Raw genomic sequence first — 17655 nt, forward strand, 5'->3', positions numbered from 1 at the left:
TCCGTTCCCCTCAGCTGCCTCCGCGATTTCTATTTACGGCCTTGCTACCTCCCCTCCTGGCCACGCTGCTGCTGTTGCTGGTTTCCAGGGCTGCTCTGTAATTAAGCATCCTTGTATCCTTGTACTCCCCCACTTTATTAACTCTGGCAGTGATCACTGTAGGGGTGGCAGAAGCACGTGGGGGAAGGGGAAGGCTGCAAACCACAGCAACATGTTGTGGCAGATTTAGATGGTTATTTTCCCTGGCTACTGTCCTAGGGCCTCTACCCATTGGAGATAGGACCCAGGCCCACCAGTTACTGTCCTGGGGCCCCTTTCCACGGGGGATGGGATGCAGCCCCCACCCCAGTTACTGCCTCTTCCCACTGGGGATGGGACATAGTCCCCCCCCCATTGCTGTCCTGGGGCCCCTGCCCACTGGGGATGGACTCAGTCCCCCCCCCCCAGTTACTGTCCCAGGACCCCTTTCCACTGGGCCATTCAGAGGCCTCCACCTGCGGGAGATGGAAACCTGGATCTCCCAGTTAGTGTCGCCATGGCCCCTTCCCACTGGAGATAGGACCCAGGCTCCCCAGTTACTGTCTCACGGCCTTAATCCACTGGAGATAGGATTCAGGCCCCTTAGTTACTTTCCCAAGGTTCTACCCACTGGAGATAGTAACTGGGGGACTTGTGTCCTGTCCCGAGTCCTCTACCTGTCGAGATGGAATGTTAGCTTCAGACCCCACTCCTGCCCTAAAGTTCTGTATGCTGGTTTAGGAGCAGAAGTTTACTCACTCCATGACTCTTCACCCTCTCTGTGAAATCCCTTCCCCTCTAATCAAGCACATATTAAGAGCCAGGAGCTGGGGATGCCTGAAGGGATCCCTCTTCTGAAAAAGCCTCCCAAACTCAACTGTATTTAAGGATGGCTTATAAAAGCCCCAGCTACCACCATCACTGCTCCAGCTCTGCCTTCTTGGGCATCAGATGATTTTTCCCCTGCTGTCCTCTCAGCTGGAGCTAACCTGCAGGGACTCAGTGAAATATTCCTCTACTCCATTAGGGCCTGTTCTCCACAAAACAGGTGATGTTCCTGGTGCTGCCCTTTCGACACCCTGCCTCATTCACTGGCCTATGGCTGTTTCCTCATGAGTCCTTGCCATACCCCATCTGCACTCCTGCTTCCCCACACCTCACTTCCTACTCCACCTCCTCTCTCACTCCCTTTCTTCTTCCAACTAGTATCTAGAAGAGGAAACATCTTAAACTTGGAGGAAAAAAGGGAAGAAATAATTCTGAACATTGCACATAAAAAGCACACCCAAAAATCCAACCTCCAAACCTTCACTAAATTGATAAGAAGCTAAACATGCACAGAGTGTGTTGGGATGGTATATAGTGTCTTCTTTAGATTGAAAGTTCCCCAGGGCACACAGAGGTCAGAATGGGTCAGCTCATGGTAGCTTAGGCAGCCAGTACTTTCTCTGCTGGGTGCTTTTTATGTCTCACAATCTTAAATTCAATTTCCAACAACGATACAAACATTTTCCAGAAGTGGTGCTCAACATGGGGCCCAGAGATGAGCAGTTTCAGCTCCCACTGACTGCAGCGTGGGATATGGGTGCTTCTAAAACTCCCCCAAACTGGGACACCCCATTTGGACTGACTCTAGCCCTAAGTTGCAAAGAAAAGCTTCAGCGTGTAACTAAGTCTGCAGAAAGCCTGAGGTTATGGCTTCACTGCAGAGTTCACTTGAGTGTTTGGACTCTCATTACTTCTCTCAGTTAGTAGAGCTCAAGCAACAACTGCCAGACTGTGAAATAATACTTCACTACTGTGTCCACACTGGCACTGCAATCACTCATGGTTGGGTAAGTCAACACTGTCATGGCTTCGCTGCTCCGGTACCCTTGATAGCTATGTTATAGCCTGTGATTGCAGTATAGATATCTGAGGCACATCCCATGTTCATTAACAGTCACATAATAAGCAGAGTCACACTATGAATTCTTTCACTGTGGAAGAAGGCACTGGAAAACTAGTGACACATGCCTGCATCCACATTGCAGCATGGGTATGTTAGCAGCTGACAAACTGGGCTCACGTGAGCTTTGGCCTAAATCCACCTGGCCAGCCAACTTGAATTCAAAGCACCACCACACTTGAGTTTTTGTGTGCAGACTGGAGTCAAGTTTAGGGTTGCCAACCCTCCAGGAGTATCCTGGAGTTTCCAGGAATTAAAGATTAATGTTTAATTAAAGACTATGTCATGTGATGAAACCTTGAGGAATAGTCAAGCTAGGGGCAATACACAAGTTATAACTCAGGTTGGTAAACTTTGCAGTGAACATGAGCCCTGAAACAAGCCTTTGTAGTATCTCAAATAATAGAACTTGAGTAGGTACCATCGTTTCATTTCCAATCTGGTCCTTGAGGGCAGGACTGCATCTGCTCGGTGCCTGCTCAGTGTGAAGCTGGAAGGCTGTACAGAGTTTGGGTTTTCTCCCCCTTTTTTTGCTTCTCTTATCTAAAGTGCTAGTGCCTCTGCTGCCAAAACCAGGAATTGAATGAATCTGCCAGCTTAGTCCTAGCTACCAGCAAGCCAAACCTGACTAGCCCAGCTATGGCTAATTAAAAGTCAAAGGTGCAGGAATTCCTAACGAGCAGAGCCTGAAGAAACATAGGACTTTGGGGATAAATAAAGCCTAAGAGCTGGTGTGACGCATGGCTAGAAAGGGTTAAATATCCTGCAAAATAAATAACCCACAGAGGACATGTGGGAGATAATGTTTGTGTTTTTGTGTATTTACATATGTAGGAGTAGGATGGACAATGTAATCAACAGTCCCTGTCTACGCTGTATTCTGATAGTTCAGAGGTCAAAAGAATATCCTATCATGTAAATGAATTGTAAACACAGGATCTCTCCCTATTCATCTCTCTTTGAAATGTACTGTGAATGGTGGAGGAACAAGCAAATGGCCTTATGTTAATTCGTACAGCTAAGTACCAGTGATGGACTTCCTTTAAAGTCATCCTAATTACCGTTTGTTCCCCGAGGAACTCCCAACTTGTCAAAGAGGACATGAAATTGTATAAAAGATCCTTGGGTCCTGATTCTGTCATCGCAGATCTGCTTAGACTTCAACAGGGGAACTCTGAGTCGCAAGACTGAGGTTCCCAGTTATGCTGGTATGCCCTGGATATGAGATTTGGACATTGGACTATGACCTATAAACTGAATTCTAAAGGAACTCTTTGAACTACAAAGCTCACCATCTCTGCTATGAATCTGCACCTCAATGAATTGAACTCATGTCTGTATGCATATTGATCTTTTAACCATACTCTCTTTTAATAAACCATACTCTCTGTTTTTTAATAAATTTTAGTTTCGTTAATAAGAATTGGCTGTAGCGTGTATTTGGGTAAGATCTGAAACATTCATTAACCTGGGAGGTAGTGTGTCCAATCCTTTGGGATTGGTAGAACCTTTTCTTTTATATGATGAAATAAGATTTTCAGAGATCATCATATTTGACGTGGGTACCTGGATGGAGGCCTGAGGCTGGATCACTTTAAGAGAACTGTGTTGTTTGGACTTCTGAGTAACCAGTAAGATAATAAAGAAGCTGTTTTATGCTGGCTTGGAAATCTAAATATTGGAATATCCACCAGCTTTTTGGGGTTTTGGCTGCCCATTCTTTGCAGTTCACCCTAATTGAGTGACCACAGCTGGCTGCCCATTAGGACCCCGGTCACAGCTGGTCATCATTACAGGGAGTTTTCATAATTTATGATAGGTGGAGCTGATAGCCCTACCTCATATTAAGGTTGGCCAATACTCTGTTTTCTGTTGCTTATAACTTTGGTTAAACTTTAATCAAAGTTATAATCAGCTGGAAATTTTCCATGCCATGTATCTTCCCCAGGCTGAATTTTTTAGAAAGTTTCAGTTATAACAGTTCAGCTGCTTCTGAGAATGAAGTTAGCCAAAAATGTGTTGCTTTGCTCATCTTAAAAAAAGCTTACAATTGTTTTGTTGAGAAGCTCTAGAGCCCCCATGCTTTGGGGCAGCGGATCTGAAATTTAGCAGGAGATTGTTATGGTGTCAGGGATGTGCCTTTTGCTATCCCCATAAAAATCTACCCAAATCTGACGAAGCAATAAGCCTGTGAAAAATCAGTTAACACATGTTCACTAGAAGCTTGTTGGAGTTTGGCAACTAACTGCAGACTCTGTCTACACTGAGCATGCTCTATCCCCTCACAATTCCTACCTGTTCACTGGACTGAATGTGTATCATCCCCACAGAGCGACTTAGCATGCTCAGGCCCAAGACTTTCCTTGCAATTGTTGATGTGGGCTGGAGTGGGACTGGGCACTACAACTGAGAGATGGGACGATGTCTCTCCTGTGCTCTCAATGCTCCTGCTGCTGGCGTCCAAGCAACATGGTGAAGAGGAATGAACAGTCTGACTCACATAGAGCAGGGGTGGGAGCTGAGAGGACAAGAACAGAGGCAGGAGCCAAGAGGAGGGCGTGCAGATATGAGGTAGGAACTTGAAGGGGAGGGTGCACAGGAGCAAGAGCTAGGGAGAGGAGGAATTGGAGCAGATGGATGGATGGGACAGGAACTGAAGAAGGATGGAGAAGAGGAGGGGACTGGGGCAGGAGCTCATGGGGGAGATAGGGATAGGAGCAGAAGAGTGGAGAGGGGCTCAGAGAACAAGGGTACCCAGAGAAGGGTACGGTAACAAAGCGGGATGGGGCAAAAGGGTTTATAATGGGGCTGTCTATTAATCACAGTTTACTCACACGATTAACTTGAAAAAATTAATCACGATTAAAAAAATTAATTGCACTGTTAAACAATAGAATACCAATTGAAATTTATTAAATATATTGGATGTTTTTCTACATTTTCGTATATATTGTACTCTGTGTTGTAATTGAAATCAAAGTGTATATTTTTATTACAAATATTTGCACTGTAAAAATGATAAACAAAAGAAATATTATTTTTCAGTTCACCTCATACAAGTACTGTAATACAATCTCTTTGTCATGAAAGTGCAACTTACAAATGTAGATTTTTTTTTGTTACATAACTGCACTCAAAAACAAAACAATGTAAACCGTCAGAGGCTACAAGTCCACTCAGCCCTACTTCTTGTTCAGCCAGTCACTGAGGATATGTCTACACTACGAAATTAGTTCGAATTTATAGAAGCCGGTTTTATAGAAATCGGTTGTATACAGCCGATTGTGTGTGTCCCCACATAAAATGCTCTAAGTGCTCTAGTCGGCGGACCGCGTCCACAGTACCGAGGCTAGCGTCGACTTCCGGAGCATTGCACTATGGGTAGCTATCCCACAGCTATCCCACAGTTCCCGCAGTCTCCGCCGCCCATTAGAATTCTGGGTTGAGATCCCAATGCCCGGATGATGCAAAACAGTGTCGCGGGAGGTTCTGGGTACATGTTGTCAGGCCCCTCCCCCTCCGTCACAGCAACGGCAGACAATAGATTCGCGCCTTTTTACCTGGATTACCTGTGCAGACAACATACCACGGCAAGCATGGAGCCCGCTCAGCTCACCGTCACCATATGTCATCTGGGTGCCGGCAAACGTGGGACTGCATTGCTACACAGCAGCAGCAGCTAACTGCCTTTTGGCGGTAGACGGTGCAGTAGACTGGCGATCTGGGTGCTGGCAGCCGTAGGGCTGCATTGCACCAGCCCATTGCCTTTTGGCAGTAGATGGTGTATTACGACTGGTAACCGTCCTATTACAAGTTGGATCATCGCACATTAGCAGAATCTTCCCTGAGCAGCAGATCGTGCAATAGGCCTGAAGGCCATCGTAGTACACTAACTGCCAAGCGCCCAGTATTTGCTGCCAAGCACCCAGAAGATGCTGAGGGCTATCAGTCATGCTGCACCGTCGTCTTAAGATGTAAAAAATAGATTTGTTCTGTATTCATTTGCTTCCCCCTCCCTCCGTCAAATCAACGGCCTGCTAAACCCAGGGTTTTCAGTTTAATCTTTGGGGGGACCATTCTGTGTGACAGTTGTTTGTGGTTCTCCCTGATGCACAGCCACCTTTCTTGATTTTAATTCCCTGTATCTGTATGCCATGTCGTCACTCGGCCCGCCTTCCCTCCTTCTCCTGGTCCGTCAGATACTAGTTTCGCGCCTTTTTTCAGACCAGGCGCCATAGCTAGCACTGGGATCATGGAGCCCGCTCAGATCACCGCGGCAATTATGAGCACTATGAACACCACGCGCATTGTCCTGGAGTATATGCAGAGCCAGGACATGCCAAGGCGAAACCCAGACCAGCCGAGGAGGCGATTGCAGCGCGGCGAAGAGAGTGATGAGGAAATTGACATGGACATAGACCTCTCACAAGGCACAGGCCCCAGCAATGTGGAAATCATGGTGTCACTGAGGCAGGTTCATGGCGTGGAACGCCGATTCTGGGCCCGGGAAACAAACACAGACTGGTGGGACCGCATTGTGCTGCAGGTGTGGGACGATTCCCAGTGGCTGCGAAACTTTCGCATGCGTAAGGGCACTTTCATGGAACTTTGTGACTTGCTTTCCCCTGCCCTGAAACGCCAGAATACCAGGATGAGAGCAGCCCTCACAGTTGAGAAGCGAGTGGCGATAGCCCTGTGGAAGCTTGCAACGCCAGACAGCTACCGGTCAGTCAGGAATTAATTTGGAGTGGGCAAATCTACGGTGGGGGCTAGTGTGATCCAAGTTGCCAGGGCAATCAAAGACCTGGTGATATCAAGGGTAGTGACTCTGGGCAACGTGCAGGCAATAGTGGATGGTTTTGCTGAAATGGGATTCCCAAACTGTGGGGGGGCCATAGACGGAACCCATATCCCTATCTTGGCACCGGAGAACCAAGCCACCGAGTACATAAACCGCAAGGGGTACTTTTCAATGCTGCTGCAAGCCCTGGTGGATCACAAGGGACGTGTCACCAACATCATCGTGGGATGGCCGGGAAAGGTACATGATGCTCGCATCTTCAGGCACTCTGGTCTGTTTCGAAAGCTGGAGGAAGGGACTTTCTTCCCGGACCAGAAAGTAACCGTTGGGGATGCTGAAATGCCTATCGTGATCCTTGGGGACCCAGCCTACCCCTTAATGCCATGGCTCATGAAGCCGTACACAGGCAGCCTGGACAGTAGTCAGGACCTGTTCAACTATAGGCTGAGCAAGTGCCGAATGGTGGTGGAATGTGCATTTGGACGTTTAAAAGCACGCTGGCGCAGCTTACTGACTCACTTAGACCTCAGCGAAAAGAATATCCCCATTGTTATTGCTGCTTGCTGTGCGCTCCACAATATCTGTGAGAGTAAGGGGGAGACATTTATGGTGGGGTGGGAGGTTGAGGCAACTCGCCTGGCCGCTGATCACGCGCAGCCAGACACCAGGGCGGTTAGAGGAGCACAGCAGGGCGCGGTGCGCATCAGAGAAGCTTTGAAAACGAGTTTTGTGACTGGCCAGGCTACTGTGTGAAACTTCTGTTTGTTTCTCCTTGATGAACCCTCCAACCCCCCCCGACCCGGTTCACTCTACTTCCCTGTAAACCAACCACCCCACCCTCCCCTCCCCACTTCAAGCACCGCTTGCAGAGGCAATAAAGTCATGTTTTTTCACATTCATGCATTCTTTATTAATTCCTCACACAAATAGGGGGATAATTGCCAAGGTAGCCTGGGATGGGTGGGGGAGGAGGGATGGAAAAGGACACACTGCATTTTAAAACTTTAACTCTTATTGAAGGCCAGCCTTCTGATGCTTGGGCGATCATCTGGGGTGGAGTGACTGGGTGGCCGGAGGCCCCCCCACCGTGTTCTTGGGCGTCTGGGTGAGGAGGCTATGGAACTTGGGGAGGAGGGCTGTTGGTTAAACAGGGGCTGTAGCGGCGGTCAGTGCTCCTGCTGCCTTTCCTGCAGCTCAACCATACGCTGGAGCATATCAGTTTGATGCTCCAGCAAACGGAGCATTGACTCTTGCCGTCTGTCTACAAGCTGACGCCACCTATCATCTTCAGCCCACCACTTGCTCTTTTCATCCCGCCATTCAGCCCGCCACCTCTCCTCTCGTTCATATTGTGCTTTTCTCATGTCCGACATTGACTGCCTCCACGCATTCTGCTGTGCTCTATCAGCGTGGGAGGACATCTGGAGCTCCGTGAACATATCGTCCCGCGTCCTCCGTTTTCTCTTTCTAATGTTCACTAGCCTCTGCGAAGGAGAAACATTTGCAGCTGGTGGAGGAGAAGGGAGAGGTGGTTAAAAAAGACACATTTTAGAGAACAATGGGTACACTCTTTCGTTACAAGGTCACATTTTTCCTCTGCCTGCCGGTTTGGTATGAGAGATCACTCACGCAGTGCCAGGCAACATATTTTGGCTTGCAGGCAGCCATGGTAAGCCACAGTCTTTTGGCTTTTTTAACCTTCTTAACATGCGGGAAAGGTTTCAAACAGCAGCGCATTTCCCATATCAAGGATGAATTGGGTTGGCCATTTAAAATGGGTTTTCAATGTAAAAGGAGGGGCTGCGGTTTCCGGGTTAACATGCAGCACAAACCCAAGTAAACCACCCCCCAACACACACACCCGATTCTCTGGGGTGATCACTTCACCCCTCCCCCCACCGCGTGGTTAACAGCGGGGAACATTTCTGTTCAGAAGAGCAGGAACGGGCACCTCTGAATGTCCCCTTAATAAAATCACCCCATTTCAACCAGGTGACCGTGAATGATATCACTCTCCTGAGGATAACAAAGAGAGATAAGGAATGGATATTGTCTGCATGCCAGCAAACACCGGGACCATACGCTGCCATGCTTTGTTATGCAATGATTCCAGACTACGTGCTACTGGCCTGGCGTGGTAAAGTGTCCTACCATGGCGGACGGGATAAGGCAGCCCTCCCCAGAAACCTTTTGCAAAGGCTTTGGGAGTACATGAAGGAGAGCTTTCTGGAGATGTCCCTGGAGGATTTCTGCTCCATCCCCATACACGTTAACAGACTTTTCCAGTAGATGTACTGGCTGCAATTGCCAGGGCAAATTAATCATTAATCATTAAACACGCTTGCTTTTAAACCATGTGTAATATTTACAAAGGTACACTAACCAGAGGTCTCCTGTGTGCCCTGAGGGTCTTGGGTGAGTTCGGGGGTTACTGGTTCCAGGTCCAGGGTGACAAACATATCCTGGCTGTTGGGGAAACCGGTTTCTCTGCTTCCTTGCTGCTGTGAGCTACCTACAGTACCTCCATCCTCATCTTCCTCGTTCCCCGAACCCTCTTCCCTGTGTGTTTCTCCATTGACGGAGTCATAGCACATGGTTGGGGTAGTGGTGGCTGCACCCCCTAGAATGGCATGCAGCTCCGCGTAGAAGCGGCAAGTTTGCGGCTCTGCCCCGGACCTTCCATTTGGTTCTCTGGCTTTGTGGTAGGCTTGCCGTAGGTCCTTAACTTTCACGCGGCACTGCTGTGTGTCCCTGTTATGGCCCCGGTCCTTCATGGCCTTGGAGACCTTTTCTAATACTTTGCCATTTCTTTTACTGCTACGGAGTTCAGCTAGCACTGATTCATCTCCCCATATGGCGAGCAGATCCCGTACCTCCCGTTCGGTCCATGCTGGAGCTCTTTTGCGATCCTGGGACTCCATCACGGTTACCTGTGCTGATGAGCTCTGCGTGGTCACCTGTGCTCTCCACGCTGGGCAAACAGGAAATGAAATTCAAACGTTCACGGGTCTTTTCCTGTCTACCTGGTCAGTGCATCTGAGTTGAGAGTGCTGTCCAGAGCGGTCACAATGAAGCACTGTGGGATAGCTCCCAGAGGCCAATAACGTCGAATTCCGTCCACATTACCCCAATTCTGACCCGCAAAGGCCGATTTTATCGCTAATCCCCTCGTCGAAGGTGGTGTAAAGAAACCGGTTTAAAGGGCCCTTTAAGTCGAAAGAAAGGGCTTCGTTGTGTGGACGTGTCCAGGCTTAATTCAATTTAACGCTGCTAAAGTCGACCTAAACCCGTAGTGTAGACCAGGCCTAAGACAAACAAGTTTGTTTACATTTGCAGGAGGTAATGTTGCCCTCTTCTTATTTACAATGGTCACCAGAAAGTGAGAACAGGCATCTGCTTAACACTTTTGTAGCTGGCATTGCAAGGTATTTATGTGCCAGATATGCTAAACATTCGTATGCCCCTTCATGCTTCCTCCACCATTCAAGAGGACATGCTTCCATGCTGATGACGCTCATTAAAAAAAATAATGTGTTAATTACATTTGTGACTGAACTCCTCGGGGGAGAATTGTATGTCCCCTGCCCTGTTTTACCCACATTCTGCCATATATGTCATGTTATAGCAGTCTCGGATGATGACCCAGCACGTTATTCATTTTAAGAACACTTTCACTGCAGATTTCACAAAACACAAAGAAGGCACCAATGTGAGATTTCTAAAGATAGCTACAGCAATCAACCCAAGGCTTAAGAATCTGAAGTGCCTTCCACAATCTGAGAGGGACGAGGTGTGGAGCATGCTTTCAGAAGTCTTAAAAGAGCAACACTCTGATGTGGAAACTACAGAACCCAAACCACCAAAAAAGAAAATCAACCTTCTGCTGGTGGCATCTAACTCAGATAATGAAAATGAACATGTGTCGGTTCACAGTGCTTTGGATTGTTATAGAGCAGAACCCATCAGCAGCATGGACGTATGTCCCCTGGAATGGTGGCTGAAGCATGAAGGGACATATGAATCTTTAGCGCATCTGGCACATAAATATCTTGCAACACTGGCTATGACAGGGCCATGAGAATGCCTGTTCTCACTTTCAGGTGACATTGTAAACAAGAGGCGGGCAGCATTATTTCCTGCAACTGTAAACAAACTTGTATGTCTGAGCGATTGGCTAAACAAGAAGTAGGACTGAGTGGACTTGCAGGATCTAAAATTTTACATTGTATTATTTTTGAATGCAGTTACAAATGTAGAAATATGTACAAAAATAAGTTCAACTTTCACAATAAAGAGAGTTCACTACAGTACTTGTATTAGATTAATTGAAAAATAGAAATAGTTCTTCTGTTTTTTTACAGTGCAAATACTTGTAATCAAAAATAAATATGAAGTGAGCTCTGTACACTTTGTATTCAGTTTTGTAACTGAAATAAATATATTTGAAAATGTAGAAAACATCCAAAAATATTCAAACAGTATTTGATTATTGTTTAACAGTGCAATTAATCGCGATTACTTTTTTAAATTGTGCGATTACTTTTTAATTGCTTGACAGCCCTAGTTTATAATCATTAAACACCTTTCTTCAGAAGCTAGGCTTCCTGTGTAACAGCATTTCTCAGCTATCAGCAAACAGTCATGCAGCCCACTGTCAAAGTGTCTCAGCCACCACTATTGGCTGCAGAAGATAAGAGCCTTCTATTGCTACCAGTCACTCAATTAGTTCAGTGGCAGAGGTCTGTGCAGTTACTTTAAAGCAGTAGTTCTCAAAGTTTTGTACTGGTGACCCCTTTCACATAGCAAGCCTCTGAGAGCGATCCCCCTTATAAATTAAAAACACTGTTTTATATATTTAACACCATCATAAATGTAGGTAGGGGTTTGGGGTGGAGGCTGACAGCTTGCAACCCCCCATGTAATAATCTCAGGACCCCCTGACAGGTTCCCGGTTTGAGAACCCCTGCTTTAAAGGTTCCAGAGCTGCAGCTGAATCATGTGGGTGTCAATGTTGCCAAAGGATGGCATTTTTTTTGTCAGTTTCCTTTTTTTTGGTTTTGTTTTTTAAACACTAACTGTGTGTCCCTCATTTTCTGGGTGCCCAACTTGAGACACCTGGGGACTGATTTGCAGAAGTGCTGAGAACTCACAGTTGAGTCTGAAGTCAATGGGAGGTGTGCTCTGTACATATAAAATGCTAAGATCTCTAAAAATATCCAGACCAGAGTTAGGCATCTCTGCTTGGGCACTCATAATTAGCATGACCTTGAAAAATGTGGCCTCCATTTTCTATGTGTAAAATGGGGATATTGCCTCCTCACCTCACGGGGTGTTGGGAAGATGAATTCATGAACATTGTGAAGCTCTTGGATATTACACAAATAGCCATAGAAATGCCCATAGGGAAGTCAATAATTCTGTAATCAGTGCAGGTTTAGGAGGGTCTGCAGTAAATTAAGCCTGGGGCCACTTTCAATGAGGAGGATAAAAGAAATATTGAACTGCTGCCTCATTCCCTGAGCCCTTTCCATCCTGTGCACTGACTGAGGCAGGAGTTCTATTGACAAAACAGCATGTGATCAAAGGCTATCCTAATGCATACGCACAAGAGGGGCCAAATTGAAGTTGTACAGGCAACCTTAATTCTGGCAGTTTCTAACTTTCCAGGGCTTGGCTTTGCAACTTCAATGCTTTTACTGTAGGGTTTTTTGGTATGTATGTATGTAAGAATTATACAGATTGCTTTGGCACAAATGATTCAGTGTATCCAAACTATGCTTTAATTGTGTTTTGCCCATATAACTGCCAAGTTTTGTGCAGCTCCATGTGTGATATTTTATGCAAAATGTTTTATTGAGCTAATTTGTATATTTAAAACTAATTTGCATATAATGGTTTAGTACTCATACATTTTGGTGAATGAACCCCTGTTTATCTACAGGATAGCAGCTGGGGAAGCTTCCCCCCCACACTGCCTTGCCAGCCTCTCTCAGCCATGATCTGCGGTGACTTCCTCTAGGAGTAGCAGGGGTAGTTCAGCCTCCATGGTCCATGCAGTTCTTGGCCTCTCCGCTGAGCCTACTAATCAGTGTAAAGCATAGTAGTGAGGCCATCTGGGCAAGGAAAGGTCATGCTGTTTCACAGAAGATTTTGATATTTTCAAAATATAGTTCTGGGAATTTTTCCAAGCAGCTCGAGCTGAGTCTGTAACATGAGAGCTGGAACTCGGACCCACCAGCTCATCTCATAGAGATGCCACCAAACCTCCACTAGGTGAGAACAACTTAAGGCCAATGGAGCTGGGCTGGGTCCAAGTTGGTGATTAAGAGGCAAAAGGCTCTGTAGCTCATTAGCAATGCCTGGAGACATCCAGTCCCCCAATAAGTTTTCATGTTACACTTTCAGGAATAAAGGTTGCTTTCTGGAAAAATACATGTCTTAGTGCTGATCTTTCTGGAGCTGACAAAGGCAGGGTCTGCACTCTGGAGACAGGCAAAATCTTCCACACACTGTTCTCAGTTTCAATGCCCACTGCCATCCTGGAGGACCCTGTATGCTCTGGCTCATATAGCCATTCCCAGACCAAATTTATTCATCTAGATGATTTAGCCACAGCTGGAACAAGTGCAGGATTGGCTGAGTATGCCTTGGGGAGGCTAAAAGCCAGATGGAGACATCTGCTCAGAGGCAATGATTTTCAGTGGCCCAAGCTACTGTTGTCTTGGCTGCCAACTGCATTTTACACAGCATTTGGAGAAGCAAAGGTGGAGTAAATAGCGAGAACTGAACCACCCACACCAAACTTCCTGTCTCTATCTTTAGGCAGCTAGAAACATGAGCAGCAGGATTCAAGACCATGAACATTACTTGCAGAGGGTGTGCAGCACACACTGCAATGTTCTGTGCACATCTACTGAGTGTTTATGGTGAGGCTATAGGAGAGTAATAATGATGGATTTCCTTCAATGAATTTAAACCTTAATTTTTCTCCAATACTCTAGGGCAAGATCGACAAAGGGACTTAGGTGCCTAACTGCCACTTTAGGGGCCTACGCCCAACATTTTTGGCACCACTGAAATCATCAAAATCTCCACTCAACTGCTGCCTAATCCTAGGCACCAAAACTTCCACTGTTAAAGAGCCTGAAAAATCTGCCAGTGAGCATACACATGGGTGCTGTTGCATACCTAAGCCGCAGCAGAATGCTCAACCTTGGCATACACTGGGGAACAACTTCAACAGGAGAGTGAGAGACCCCTGTCCTAGAATACCCTGCAGCCTACTAGCTAGAACATGTTCCTGGTAGGTGAGAAACCCAACTTCAAATTCCTTCTCCACATGAGACAGAGGGGAATTGAACCAGGGTCTCCCACATCCTGGGTCAGTAGGCTAACTGCTGGGCTAATAGTTGTAGCACCACCTCTTCCTTCACTGTCTTTTCCTGAGAAAGGGCTGACCTGGCTTAGACACCTAACTCCAGGAGAGGTTCAGAACTGTGAATCCCAAGCAGACTTAAGGTATATCTACACTTAAAACACCGCAGTCGAGCAGCTGTGTTGTTGTAGTGCTTCAGTGTACACACTACCTATGTCAACAAGAGGGCTTCTCCAAGCAGTGTAGGTAATCCACCTCCCTGCAAAGCGGGAGCTAGGTCAATGGAAGAATTCTGGTCTACGCTTGGGGGTTAGGTCAGCATAGCTACATCTCTGAGGTATGTGGATTTTTCATATCCCTGAGAAACATAGCTATACTGAAGTAAATTCCTAGCGTAGACCAGGCCATAGGCCAAGGGTGGGCAAACTATGGCCCGAGGGCTGGATCCAGACCATTAGGGCTTTGGATTTGGCCCGCAGGATTGCCACCCTTGTGGCGCTGCGGGCCCCACACCAATGCTGGAAGCGGCCGGCACCACGTCCCTGCGACCCCTAGGGGAGGGAGGAGCAGAGGACTCCGTGCACTGCCCTCACCTCCAGGCACCACCCCACGCAGCTCCCATTGGCCAGGAACGGGGAACCACGGCCAATGGGAACTTTGGGGAGGTATAGAGTGGAAATGCAAAGATCAGAGATGTTATCTTTCAAAATAAAAATTAATTTTGGTTAGCTGCCATAACAAAACAAACCTAGCATAAAAATGAAAAAAGTGTTCTTTTAACAAAAACCCATGACATCAGGGAAATTGTTCTCTCCCTCAGTATGCCATTGTGGTGGGAGGTCCTGGATCTGGTTGTGAGAGCCCATCAGCCCTTTCTATACACTTAAGTCTTCCAACTTTTGGAGGGCATAGTACAGTGCAGGAGGGCAGGAGTGGGATCCTGTTGAGGCAATACATTAGTAGTACATTGGGTGTGGAAAAACCTTTGAAATAGTTGTACCCTATTTGTAATTTCTTCTCATCTTTGTGCATGTCTTCATCATGCTGAATGGCTACAGTCTTATCCATTCCTCTATTTTTCCTCTTCCAGATGACAGGGACTAGTCATATTCCTGAGCCATCTTTTTCTGAAAGCCCAATAGCAAGCAGATCCTCCCTGTTTTTGTAGTGTCTGCCCTGCATGGTGGCCAGTCTGACTGTGATGGCACTGGTTGTCTTGCCCGAAGCCTGGACTGCCAATCAGAAAAGGAGTGTTGTGGGATTTACTTCTGCAAGCTGCGTGGAAACTTTTTAAAGACACCATAATAGAGGCTCAACTTAAATGATTATCACCCCCCCCCCCAAAAAAAAAACATAGTAAGAGAACCAAAAACGAGCCACCATGACTAAACAAAGTAAAAGATGCAGTGAGAGGCAAAAAGGCATCCTTTAAAAAGTGGAAGTTAAATCCTAGTGAGGAAAATAGAAAGGAGAATAAACACTGGCAAATGAAGTGTAAAAATAAAATTAGGAAGGCCAAAAAAGAATTTGAGGAACAGTTAGCCAAAGACTCAAAAAGTAATATCATTTTTTTTTTTAAAGTACATCAGAAGCAGGAAGCCTGCTAAACCACCAGTGGGGCCACTGGACGATCAACGTACTAAAGGAGCACTCAAGGACGATAAGGCCATTGCGGAGAAACTAAATGTATTCTTTTAATCGGTCTTCACGGCTGAGGATATGAGGGAAATTCCCAAACCTGAGCCATTTTTTAGATGACAGATCTGAGGAACTGTCCCAGATTGAGGTATCATTAGACCTCAATCATATCTCCCCTTAGCCGTCTCTTTTCCAAGCTGAAAAGTCCCAGTTTTATTAATCTCTCCTCATACAGAAGCCGTTCCATACCCCTAATCATTTTTGCTGCCCTTTTCTGAACCTATTCCAATATATCTTTTTTGAGATGGGGTGACCACCTCTGCACACAATATTCAAGATGTGGGCATACCATGGATTTATAGAGAGGCAACATGATATTTTCTGTCCATTCTGTTCGCTTTTTTGACCGCCGCTGCACATTGAGTGAATGTTTTCAGAGAACTATCCACAATGATTCCAAGATCTTTCTTGTGTGGTAACAGCTAATTTAGACCCCATCATTTTATATGTATAGTTGGGATTATGCTTATCAACATTAAATTTCATCTGCCATTTTGTTGCCCAGTCACCCAATTTTGCCTGGGTCTTAACTATCTTTCGTAATTTTGTATCATCCGAAAATTTTACCACCTCACTGTTTACCCCTTTTTCTAGATCATTTATGAATATGTTGAATAGGACTGGTCCCAGAACAAACCCCTGGGGGACACCACTATTTGCCTCTCTCCATTCTGAAAACAGACCATTTATACCTACCCTTTGTTACCTATCCATGAGAGCACCTTTCCTCTTATCCCGTGACAGCTTACTTTGTGTAAGAGCCTTTGGTGAGGGACCTTGTCAAAGGCTTTCTGAAAATCTAAGTACACTATATCCACTGGATCCCCTTCGTCCACATGCTTGTTGACCCCCTCAAAGAATTGTAATAGATTGGTGAGGCATGATTTCCCTTTACTAAAACCATGCTGACTCTTCCTCAATAAATTATGTTCATCTATCTGACAATATTATTCTTTATTATAGTTTCAACCAGTTTGCGCGGTACTGAAGTCAGGCTTACAGGCCTGTAATTGCTGGGATCACCTCTGGAGCCCTTTTTAAAAATTGGCATCACATTAGCTATCCTCCAGTCATCTGATACAGAAGCGGATTTAAATGATAGGTTACAGACTACAGTTAGTAATTCTGCAATTTCACATCTGAGTTCCTTCAGAACTTTTGGGTGAATACCATCTGGTACTGGTGACTTATTGCTGTTTAATTTATCAATTTGTTCCAAAACTCCTCTAATGATACCTCAATCTGGGACAGTTCCTCAGATCTGTCACCTAAAAAGAATGGCTCAGGTTTGGAAATCTCCCTCACATCCTCAGCTGTGAAGACCGATGCAAAGAATACATTTAGTTTCTCCGCAATGGCCTTATTGTCCTTGAGTGCTCCTTTAGCACCTCGATCGTCCAGTAGCCCCATTGGTTGTTTAGCAGGTTTCCTGCTTCTGATGTACTTTAAAAAAACCCTGCTATTACTTTTTGAGTCTTTGGCATAGCTCAAATTCTTTTTTGGCCTAATTGTATTTTTACACTTCAATTGCCAGCGTTCAGTCTCCTTTCTATTTTCCTCACTAGGATTTAACTTCCACTTTTTAAAGGATGCCTTTTTGCCTCTCACTGCATCTTTTACTTTGTTGTTTAGCCATGGTGGCTCTTTTTTGGTTCTCTTACTATGTGTAACCCTTGTGCCCATCTAAGTTGGCAGCAACAAGGGCCGGGTTCTGTATCTAGGGGTTCCGTTTCAATAACGCAATGCAAAACCGGCTCGAGCCCCCACCCAGTGACCTGGGACAATTACATACCACCCCCTGGGTGCCTCTAAGAG

The sequence above is a fragment of the Chrysemys picta genome, chromosome 1 (genome assembly GCF_011386835.1).
Source record: "Chrysemys picta bellii isolate R12L10 chromosome 1, ASM1138683v2, whole genome shotgun sequence".
NCBI lineage: Eukaryota > Metazoa > Chordata > Testudines > Emydidae > Chrysemys > Chrysemys picta.